The sequence below is a fragment of the Atractosteus spatula genome, chromosome 4 (assembly GCF_055471065.1).
Source record: "Atractosteus spatula isolate fAtrSpa1 chromosome 4, fAtrSpa1.hap1, whole genome shotgun sequence".
Taxonomy (NCBI): Eukaryota; Metazoa; Chordata; class Actinopteri; order Semionotiformes; family Lepisosteidae; genus Atractosteus; species Atractosteus spatula.
The window spans coordinates 48,907,744-48,919,367 of record NC_142709.1 but is presented as its reverse complement, the minus strand read 5'-3'; positions in this window follow the sequence as shown (position 1 = coordinate 48,919,367).

Here is an 11,624-nt window from a genome sequence, read left to right as displayed (position 1 = left end):
CTGATAGAAAGATTAGCCATGTCCCAGATTTAGAAGTTTTTTTCCAGTGAAACTAACCACATCAAGGGTGACCATTCCCAAAGTGCTAATTTTACTGGAGTGAAGACTGGTACAACAGAATCTACCTACTAATCGAATATATTGTATAACTGCCTGCCCAAGGTAAGCTCTCATAAACAGAATTGCTGATTTGACACAGTAATAACTGAACCACATTGTTTCTAGAAACTACATCTACACATAAGCTAAAGGTTTGGCAAATTCTTAACCCAAGATCATTTCAATAACAGGAAAGAAGATGTTATACAGTAATACACCAGGGCACTAGTTTCCAACATATCCAATTTTCTGCTTCTCCTGGCATAAACAAAATGTCAAAACCACTCTTTCCCCGAAATCCTGTGAAATGGCTCATTGTGTTCATTCTCCCAGGAAATGTAATATCACTGTTAGGTTTAACTTCATTCAGGATATTGCTACTGTAAGTAATTTGTGTGGCCAGTGTCAGATCTAGGATATGTTTGTGATCAAAACCTTCTGCTGATAAAAAGTAAATGTTAAAGCAGCTATATTTTGTGCTGTTGTTTTGTAAAAACTAGAAGGGCTTCCTTTTCATAACATATTATTGGTTCAGCTATCACAATAATTCCCATGAATGTTTAATATACAGTACTATCAAAATATAGATAAAGGGAAAAGGGAATTATTTAGTTATAAGGAAAAGGATGATTTATCTTAATGTACTGTATGTGTTTTTGTTATCACCACCATAACTTCTTATTCTCATGGTGCATTATTCAAGTGATAGATCAACATCTACTGAGCGTAATGTGAAATGCCTGGAAACCTGTAAGAAAACCACACCTTTCTGAGCTGGAGGCCACCATTTATTCCATTAATAAATAAAGAGTGCCACTTGTTAATTTCTTTTGACATTGGTTTCTGTGAGGTTTTAGTTTTTGATGCCGGTGGATTTTTTGGCATATTTATTGAAGAATGTAATAAAAACAGTACAGATCAGCAAGATACTTTTCAAATACAGGATCTCAAGTATAAAGATCAATTTATTACTGGAGAGATACAGTACATACTGTAGAACAATTTTATTGATAAATATTCAAAAAAATCAATAGTTGGAACATGACATGCTATGGTTTAGAGAAACAATTCTCACGATTTGGCATAGGTTTCAGAGAACAGACTTGTTGTGTGGAAACCAGAATTACCTCTTATTATTCATTAAGGTTGGTCCATATCTGAGGGGACAAAAGAAGATAGCTCGGGAAATAACTTGGCAAATAATTGTTTGTGTTAAATAAATACTTGACTTTTATATACAGTATGTACCTCTTCATTGCATTGTAATCACCCTATACCAGGGAAACTAACCAATAACCATGTTTTCATTCCTAATTACAGAGGACATTTTATCTTGTATCTTATTACATTTATACAATACCCCCCTGTGGATTAAATATATATCATGACAAATTTAGGTTGCTGGTAACTGCAGCTTTTTAAGTTTTGTTTTCAGTCTGGTGTAAAAAGAAAGGAAAGAGATTCAGAGAAAGAATTTAATGTTTCTAAAGTAATGTGCTTTTATCTTTGAGGGCGTGACAGTAGACAATTAAAAGAATAGAATAATTTTTTAATGGTCTTTTATAAAAACATCCCATGGAATAAAACAAAACAGCGGAAGCAGCATTTCAACTCTCAGTAAAGTCTCGAATCTACTGTTTTTACATAGAAGGTACTTCTTTGCTGTGCCTTATACTGTATACTTGAACATAGAGTTTATAATTGAAAACACCTGTGTCTAATGAACCCAGTTATTTGTTCAGTTGGCCATCATTGTCTCCCACGCCCCACTGGGAAATGAAGTTCATACCACCTTGGCCGGACTCAAAGAGCTACACAATTTCACTGGCAAGGTTACAGGGGATAGATGGATAGACTTCACCACAACTGTGGCTCAATAAAAAACCTCTCTATTTCTTTGCCAGACTCATACTTATGTGGCAAATATAATTGTTTCAAGATTTAAAGTTTCTTGAAGGAAGCCAGGGTATTGGATTCACAAAATGGCTGGGTGGCTTGATCCATACTCTCTCAACCTTTGCATAAAGAAGTGCCTCCAGTTCTCGGTTTTAAATGCACATCCACATAGTTTCCACTTAGATTCTTTGGTTAGTGACTCACTTTTCATTTGTAAAAGTCTGCTGGGTCAACTTTGCCAATGTCTTTGAAGATCTTGAAAACTACTTTACTCCTAGTCTTCTTTGATCAAGACTAAAAAGGTTTGGTTCTTTTAGTCTGTCAGAGTGCAATTCCCCTATCAGCATAGTTAAAGCTATTATGTTCCCCTTTTTCCTGTCTTGCCCCTGTTGTCTTTCATTGTATTTATATTTTTGTAAGATGATATGGGTCCTGATGGGTGTGGCTGCTGCAATATGCTGTCAGTGCAGGAGCCTTGGAACTGTGGGCATTCAGGAGTCACACAGTGCCCATAGAGAAAGGAGAAGATGTGGGAAGATAATATCCATCTCTCTTGTGCCAGCAAAACTCTGTTTCCGTGGAATGTCGTAGCAGCGGTTGAGTGCATTCTATGTTTCTGTTTTGTACATTACCTCTTGTACTAAAACAGATGGTGCACCCCATAACTTTACAGTATTGTCTTGACTCATGTCTGTGCCTTCAGCTCCTCTACTATACTTAATGTACAAAATACATCAGGCAATGAAAGTCATTTAATATACATATCTATTGGATAAGAGAATGTATTGAAAGCTTCCTTAATAATAAGTATGATACCAAATCCATTTAAAGAATTGCCGCAGTCACAGAAATGGAAAACCCACAGAAACTTTCATCAGACAAAATTCTTGTTCAGGCATTTTTCAGTTAATGCAAGTATTTCCTTGGAGAAAATAAAAAAAAAGCTGTGTTTATTGGCACTAGTCTGTGGTAAACAGGTTTTTATTTTTTCCTATTTGTTTTCTTTGAATCCATTCTTTAGTTGCAATTTTGACAGTTTTACAAAACAGCCCACAATGACTCCTTATGTAAGAGCCTTTTTGTGTTAACAGCTGTTGTTTTTAATAGGAGCCCATAGCTGTGGTGGTGTTGCTTCCAAGCAGGGAACAGAACTATCAAGCATAAATATATCACTTGCTTTCCATAACGACAGGAGTAGAAAGTATATTATCTATTGTAGGCTGTTTTGAAAAGGGGTAATCATTATCTTGTGAAAGAGAATATGAAACCACAGATTCCCTTTGTGAATCAAGAGCAGATGAGTTGCTGATTGCTTACTTCATAAGGCATAATTACTCCCACTTAGCAATTATACCTTATTTATTTTTCTGTTCCAAAACTAAGAGCTGAATGATGCGTAATATGGAAGAAATGTGCATTTCGCAGGGTGCAAAGATAGCGTGAGGTGTTTCATGTCAAAATAAGTTTGCTTGTTGAAGCATAATAAACAAGCTTAGTAAACTGAAGTGTTCAGGGCTCATTGAGATTCTGCACCAACAATGGGGGCAGATGTGCATACACACTGAATGAAGGAGAGGGATTAAAAAGAAAAATAAATCAGCTTTCTGTACTTTAGTATGTTTGCCTCCTATTCCTCATAATTATCTCTTGTAATTCCTAAGGAAAACTATCAAATGCCTTCACATCCTGGAGAAGGTGCAATTAACCCCTTCACATACTTTCAGTTTAGCTCAGACATCTGGACAACTATCTGATAGGTCTGGATAACTGGGAGTCTGATAGGTCTTAGTAATACTTACAATTAAAGACAGGACAGGATTTGACAATATCAATGAAATGTGAATAATATCAATGTGGATCTGTAAGCTTAACACCTTTGAGAATATGGATATTTGTGTTTAATGACTGTGCCCGCAGAATTTAGATAGATAAGACTTTATTGATCCTGAAGGGAAATTGATGTGTTACAGCAGTCCAGCCCAAGACAAGCAAAAACAGACAAAAAATTATACAAAATAAATATAAAATAAATAAATAAAAATAAATACATACTATTCGCTGTTCCTGCCATTGCTAAGACTGAGTGAACATCTGATCAATGTTGTTGTAACTGCCAATTAAGTTTTATTTACTTGTTAATACTAAGAAAAGAAAGACACTTTATCATGCTAGTGACTGCAAAACATAGCAATTAATTCATATTTACAACACAAATATATTTTCTGAAAATGTTTATTATTATTACTTCCCTGCAGGATAATTAAGCAATAATACTCAATTTATCAATGCAAAAGTAAGGTAATTAATGCAATTTTAAAATCTCATCCTGTCTGAAAAGTGTGCCAGTGAACATAGAGTTACAGTAGGCCTCCTTAAGGACAGAGGAAATTATTTTCACCCATATCATCGTTCCTGAATAACTACTATAGGATCTCATTAATAAAAAAGACTAGTAAATTCTATAAGTATCCTAAAATAATCTGGTCACCTTTGTAGGTAATGGTCTTTCTCATTTCTTTTAGTTTTTAATTATTCATCACCACCACCATCAGTATCAGCCTTTTTCATCCACTGGATGAGGCCATACTAGGTCTCACTTGGCCCCATGTGACTTTAACTTTTCTCTCTCCCACGAAATCCTGGAATTGTTATTACTCCTTCTCCCTTTGGTGATGTTCATCCAGGAAACCCCAATATCTGAAGACACATTTTAAAGTAGTATACTGACAGGAGACATATACAATATAAGACACTGTGATAGAGTGGAGGTGAAACGTTTAGGAATTTGGCTCACATTCTGGTTCTTGTATTCCTTAATGCAGATCTTGAATGACAATTTGTATGCCATAAAATATCACCTTCTGAAAGACTTATTGTTTTACATTCAACAGTCAATTGAAATTGAAAAGGATATGTATTACTGTTAATCTGTAAATCCTATTTTAAATTATCCTTACTTGTACCTACAGTCTTTAAGCCTAAGACGAGTCTGTCTAATTTCTGGCAAAAGAAATACATTGCAATCTGGTCCTGTTTTGTTGCCCTAAAGCAAATTGTATGATGGTGGAGAGTTTTCAGTTCTTTACCATTTACTTCTTTGTGAGCCTGATATGCAGATTGGACGGTAACTCTTGAATGTACATTAGCTGTCTATAATTAAATGGCAGAAGCAGTTTAATCAGTGGCTAGTAGAAAGAGACACACAGAATAATATATTTAATTAATTGTGACCTTTAAAAGTTCTAAAATATACAGACATGCTTACAGGATACACTCATCATTATACTCTCATCAATGATTAATAATCTATGGAAAGATAGGAGATATTTTGTCTTTCATTAAATACTGAATAATAAGACAAAATAAAAAAAAGAATCAGAAGAGAGTGCATTTCTATAAACTGAAATAGAAAAGCCACACATACTGTATTAATAGATAAGAAAAACAGTGATTATTTGTGACAAAGAGATTAATCATGTTTACTTAATGAAATTGAGATTTTTTTTATCCAGACATTATTTTATTTGCACTGATCTAGATGTTTAAAGGACTTTGTTTTACAGCACTTACAGTATATTTCAGAATTTGTCGTTTGTACTTAATTTATTCTTAAGTTCTTCTTGGAACTCAGGGCAACCAGTGATTTACAGTATTCAGTATGTACAGTACAGGTAAGCCTCATTGTAATGGAAACAGGAAATAAGCACTTAAAATACAGTACATTTTTAAAATCCAATTATCAGGTTAAGTGTGGACAATTAGTTATACTATATATTTTTAAATGAATTAAAATGTTTTTGTATAATGAAAAAGTACCATAACTCATCTAATTTTTAAGTGTTTAGATAAGAAATAGACTTTTTAAAAATAGTTTCTTTATGAAAGGAAGCACTTCGACCTTCAGAATATTCCATTATGCAACCCAGTAAAGTACATTACTCAGTGTGCTGCCAATTTTTCTGACAGAAATGTGACATTTGAACAAATGAAGTGTGAAATTCCTTAAATAAAGGTAGATTTGCCCCTTTTGACATTTATTTTGTGAGTAGTGAATAAATTACTGCTAAAAAGACACCTTTTAGAGCAAAGTGTTTGCGAGGGATTACTGATGATAACAACTAACAGGAAAGGTCTGAAATGTAACAGAGGGACAAGAATACTAATGTGGTTTTTAGCTATTTTTTTCTTACTGTCCTATTGACAAAAAATAGATATATTGAGAGCTAAATCTATTTTTACATCAGATTAGCTCTAAAATAGGACATTCTGGGTTGTTTTGTTTAAAATAACAATTTGAAAGCTGGACAGCAAATGACCATGATTTAGGTTGTTATAATGAGAGAAAACTGACAAAGAAAAAATGCACTTCCTTATTTGTAAGATGTAATACATTTGGTACATTATGTCAATATTTCACGGCATGTTATTGATGTTGACAGAGAAATCATACATAAAAATTCAATCTTAAAATGTATTGGAGAGATTTTTTTAAATCAGTAGTTCAATACAAAAATGAAATACTTGGATAAAAAATCTCCCTTATTTTTGTTCTTTGAAGGTCTGCTGGGTTTCTTTCAATCAATGGTAATAACTGGATCTTCAAATCTGTCCAGACTAAATCAAATGAAATACATATTTAATGTCAACACAATTAACACCCCAGGCTTCCAAACAGCACCCACTTCTACAGAAATTAAAAATCAAAGAAAACAATCAAATCAACTAAAAACTGTGAACAAAATAAGAAATCCAGCATGCGTGTGGGTGTCTGGATGTCTGTGTGGTTTTAAAACAAAGTGCAGTTATACTATGACTCTGTGTCTGAATCACTTTTCCTCACCCTACCTCCCCACACACAACAGAATCACAAAGAAATATTTTTCCCCATAGTGTTTGTACTTGCACATTGTTTCCAAAATGCTCTGCAGCTGTTTAACTTCAGCAAATGATCTTGACCAGTTGTATTTCCCAATGAAGTTAATATCAGCAAAGCAGTGCAGGAACACCTGTCTTAGCAGAATCTGAAATCCAGCTTGTGACGAGAAGATTTATTTCTAGCAGAGGAAATAGAAAGTATAGATTTTTCCATTGAGTGCTCTTAATTTTGTGACCTTCAGGAACTAAAACTGGCAAAAATTCTAAGCACAGGTTAATTAAGTGGAACACGAAATTACTGGGCCCAAAAGCTTTTGGTGATCATTTCTGTTTAAGTGCTGATATACTTAACCTTTTATTTTGTGTATTAACCAGTACGTAAGTGTAAATTGCATAGTGATCTGGGGGTTTCTCCTTTTCACATTTTCATTCAGTAGGGTTTTGAATAGCTGCTCTGTGCACTTTCACTATAGGCTTAAATTAACAGTAGAAACCAGCATGAACACGCAGATTATAGATTTGAGGATTTTCACTGATTTTAGTTTTATGTGTTTTCTTAAACACAGTTCTTTTCAACTTAGTCTACATTAATAGCAAAATATAAGAAAGCCTAACACACTGAGAGACCAACAAATCATTGACACAAGTGCCTCTTCAAGCTGATCTTTTAGGCTGATATGTCTGCCAGTGTGAATTGTCAGGGTTAAGTCCTCGAGTGTCTGGTACAGTAGATGACACAGACAGCTAAAAAGCAAAACTGCACACTAGAACCTCCCAATAATCTACCTATTTTTTTATTTGACTTCAACAATTATTTCAGCACACTCACCCTAAAATATCTAAAAATCTAAGACTGCATGGTTACAGTGCTTGGGATGACAGCAACAACAAACAAAAAAAAAAAACTGGATGCAGCTGAACTTAAAGATCTTGTCTTTGTCTCTGTTGTGCTTGTTTTAGAGCACCAAGTGCACAACATCTAAATAAAGTTTGGGTCCTGTACATGTCTGATTGCCCTCATATTTAAAGCAACTCATTTTCTATTAAAGTTTAATTTTTGCACCATGTTTCTACACAGTGAGACTCAGAAGGCTCTTTTCTTTTCATAAGCCAGAGTCGTTGAGTTTTATCAAGATGATTAAAAACCACACATTTTTATCATGCTGACAGAGAACAAGGAATTCTGGAACAGTCCAACCAGCCCATACATCACACCACAGTGTTGTGGAGTTCTCACTTTCCCTCACTCAAGCACCTGTATAACTGTCTGAAACTGCACTGAAAGAAATCGCCAGTGGTGAGCTCTATTTTTCTCTCAGGCATCTTCACTCCCTTTAAAGAAAGACTAAATGCAGGTCCAGAGAAAAAATGGCTAAGGAAAGATCATTCCCAAATTGCTCTGATGCTGCATTAAAATAGAATAACAAGTTTATGGTCATCCTTCAGTATATATTAAGAATTCAGGTTTAGTCTTCTAAATTGTAGTCTTAAGTATTCTGTGCATACTGTAGACAAGGCAGTTGTCAGGGCCTTCTGGGTCATTGCTAGACCTTGCAAGGGCTATCAATCAATGGAATTGGTAGTTGTCTCATTCTAGCAAGGAGGCATTCTGATCTACTAGTGGGCTGAAACCATATATCTCTTTTTTTCATTTGTAATTCTAACGGTTTGAGCTTAGTCAGGTCAGATATGAAAAACTTTTTCTTTTGGTAAAGGCACAGAAAAAAAAGTTAATCAATTGCATAATCAAAAATAAGCTGATGACAAATAAATGGACCTTTGGATGATATTTATAAAAAACAAAAGTAAACACGGCTTTAAAACTTCCAGTGAAATATTTAAAGCTGAATTTATTCTTCTTAATATTTTGTTATTATTATTATTATTTCTTTAAACTATTTATTTGAAACCATTTGTGGAATGCATTCCTTATATAAAAGACCTTTTTTGTCTTTAGATCACTATTTTGTCTTTAATCTGCTGTATATAATCTTGTAAATCAAGGATATTTCAGATACTTTAAGCGAGTAGGTGCATTATGTTACCCATACAAGGGTAAATAGGTAAATTGAGGTTTCAAAGCTATGTAATTTTAGTTTATTAGAATGAATAGAACCATGATAGGTTAAACCGTCTGTGAGTCATTATTATCATGGAGTGTTATGCTTCATAACCATAAATTATCCCATTGTGTTGCTACACAGTGTAGTACATGTAAATTGATCCTCTGATATCCATTATCAAAAATTCATAGTGTTACTGTGCACCTACATACTGTATAGATAATAAAGTATAAACAATCTGTTTTTATTTTTATAGAAAGACTTGTTTTTAGACACAAGTCATTTTCATTTTTCACTGTAGGTAAAGTGCCTGTGATGTAGTAAATTATTTAAATGGAAAGTTTGTCAGTTCTTAAACCACAGCAGAAAACCTTGTCCATTGCCTTCACAGATCGCACCACTGAAAATCACCTTTTTAATTCACCTTAAGCTGACTTCAATTATAGTATGTATTGGGGATTAAAAAAAAGATACCTTCACTCCAGCTAACAGACAGTGCTATGATTTGTGCCTCGTAGACTACAGTTCAGGCAAAATAATATCATTAAGAAAGATATTCATTCTACTCAGATATAGATTTACACCCTGTCAGAAATGTGTTCAGTTTAGGTCTCACTTACTAATACAAATGACGGGCACTCATCCTGGAATTAAATTCCTTGATGCCTGAACAGCCTCTGTTATGATAACATAAAAATGGTCATGAAACTGTCTGTGGATTTGTAGTTTAATCTTAATTATCCTGATAGATGGTTACATGGTGGCAAAGTAATGGTCTCAAGTAACATGGGAATATGTGGAAATCCTTCAACTCCCAAAGAAAATGCAAGGAAGGAAGAATACACCTTTTAACATTTTGGTAACATAATGATATTTGCATCACCATCAAATAATACATCTGTATTTATACATAGGAGTAATTCACCATGTCTATGTGAAGACTTCTGTCAAACCACTGTACTGAAAATTAGCTGTCTGAAAAATGTTGTTTTTTTGTCTTTGCTTACAGTTACTGTAAATGGCTGTATGCTATTATTTTCCTATCTTGGCAATGAGCACACAATGCAAAATACAATTATATTTAATGAATGTGAAATCTTCTTTCAGTCTGAAGGTGTACACTGTTTTGAGTAGAGCTCTTTCTTGGTTTATGATGAAGCTGGAACCACACATTTAAAATTATATAATTATTTAAAATAATTATAACTAAGAATTTAGTCTTGCAATGCTGGGGCCCTGAATTCTTAAGGGCTATCTACAAGGAGTTTGTATGTTCTCCTCATGTGTTTCTGTTGGGTGCTCTGGTTTTCTCCCTCAGTCCAAAGACATACTGGTACTGTAGGTTAATTGGCTTCTCTAATAAAATGTCCCTGGTGTGAGTACATGTTTGTGTCTGTGTGTGTCCTGTGATGGACTGTCTGTCCAGGGTGTATCCTGCCTTGAGCCTGTTGCTTTCCAGAGCTCAAGACTCTCTGAGACACAGCCCTGTTTTGGATAAAGTGGTAAGAATATGGGTGGATGATAGATGTTAGAAACAACAGCAGAAAGCTGTAATTGGTAAAGGAGTCAGAACAATATTCTGGATACCTGTTCGCTATTTTGGGAGTACACAAACAAAAAAAAAAAAGCTGTTGTATAAATTGAAAAGACTATTGGTCTCAGTTGAATGAAATTTCAAATTATCCCTCATGTAAGAGTGCCAGAAATCTCTGCAGATTATGTCGCATTGTAGCAGTGTTGTGGTTACTTTATAGTGAAGAAATGCCAGACTGACCCATTTTAAACTTACAGTACATTTTTTTTATCCTTTTGTATCAAACCCTGTTTGATGTCAGATGCTTAAGCATTCTGCTAAAAATATCAATGCTCCTCTCGACTTTTGTCGGATTTCAAAGAGAACAAGGTACCGAACTTAAAAAATACACTAGATTTAATCATCAGGAGGTCCTGGCAACTGCATATAAGAATGAATCATACATATTCCTGAGTTAGAAATGCATGATACTATTCTGAAATGAGAATATTAAGGTTCACCTTAAAACTGCTATAGACCAATGGATACATAGGTCTCAAATTGCACTACATGACACTGAGACATTCATTCAAGAGATCAAGAATGTTTGGATTTTATGGAGAAAAAGTTGTTCTTTGTTGAACTATACAGGTACTTACCTCAAAACTAAATTTCTCTGTGCAATTTTGTTTCTTGCTTCTTTTAGAGTGCAGTACAAAATAGGACCAGTAGAAGTAGGAGAGTAGAAAATGCAAAGCTCTGCATATTAGTTTTTAAAATACTGTTGTGTTTTGGAGCTGTAAAACTTTACTGTGACAGTAACGATGATGTGACACCTTTGAGAAAATTTCAAAAACAGCATTTTTTCAACTTAATAAAAGTAGAAACAAAATATCTGGCTTAGTAGCCTGACATACTGTACTGTACCAAACAGACTTCAATCGTCCCCTTACAATCTAATCTCTAGCCATGTGTAATTCTTCTTGTCACTAGGCTTGAAATCTGGCCTTCCCACAAGAGCACTCGCTAGCCTCCTCAGCACTGTAAGGATATGTACAAACCTAAACCAGCTTGCAGAAGAGCTTAAGACCTTCCCTCAGATTCCTGCCCCCATGCATTCAAGGTTTTTCTCAATATAATCATTTACATTAAGAATTATGTTCTGTAAATCCATCATG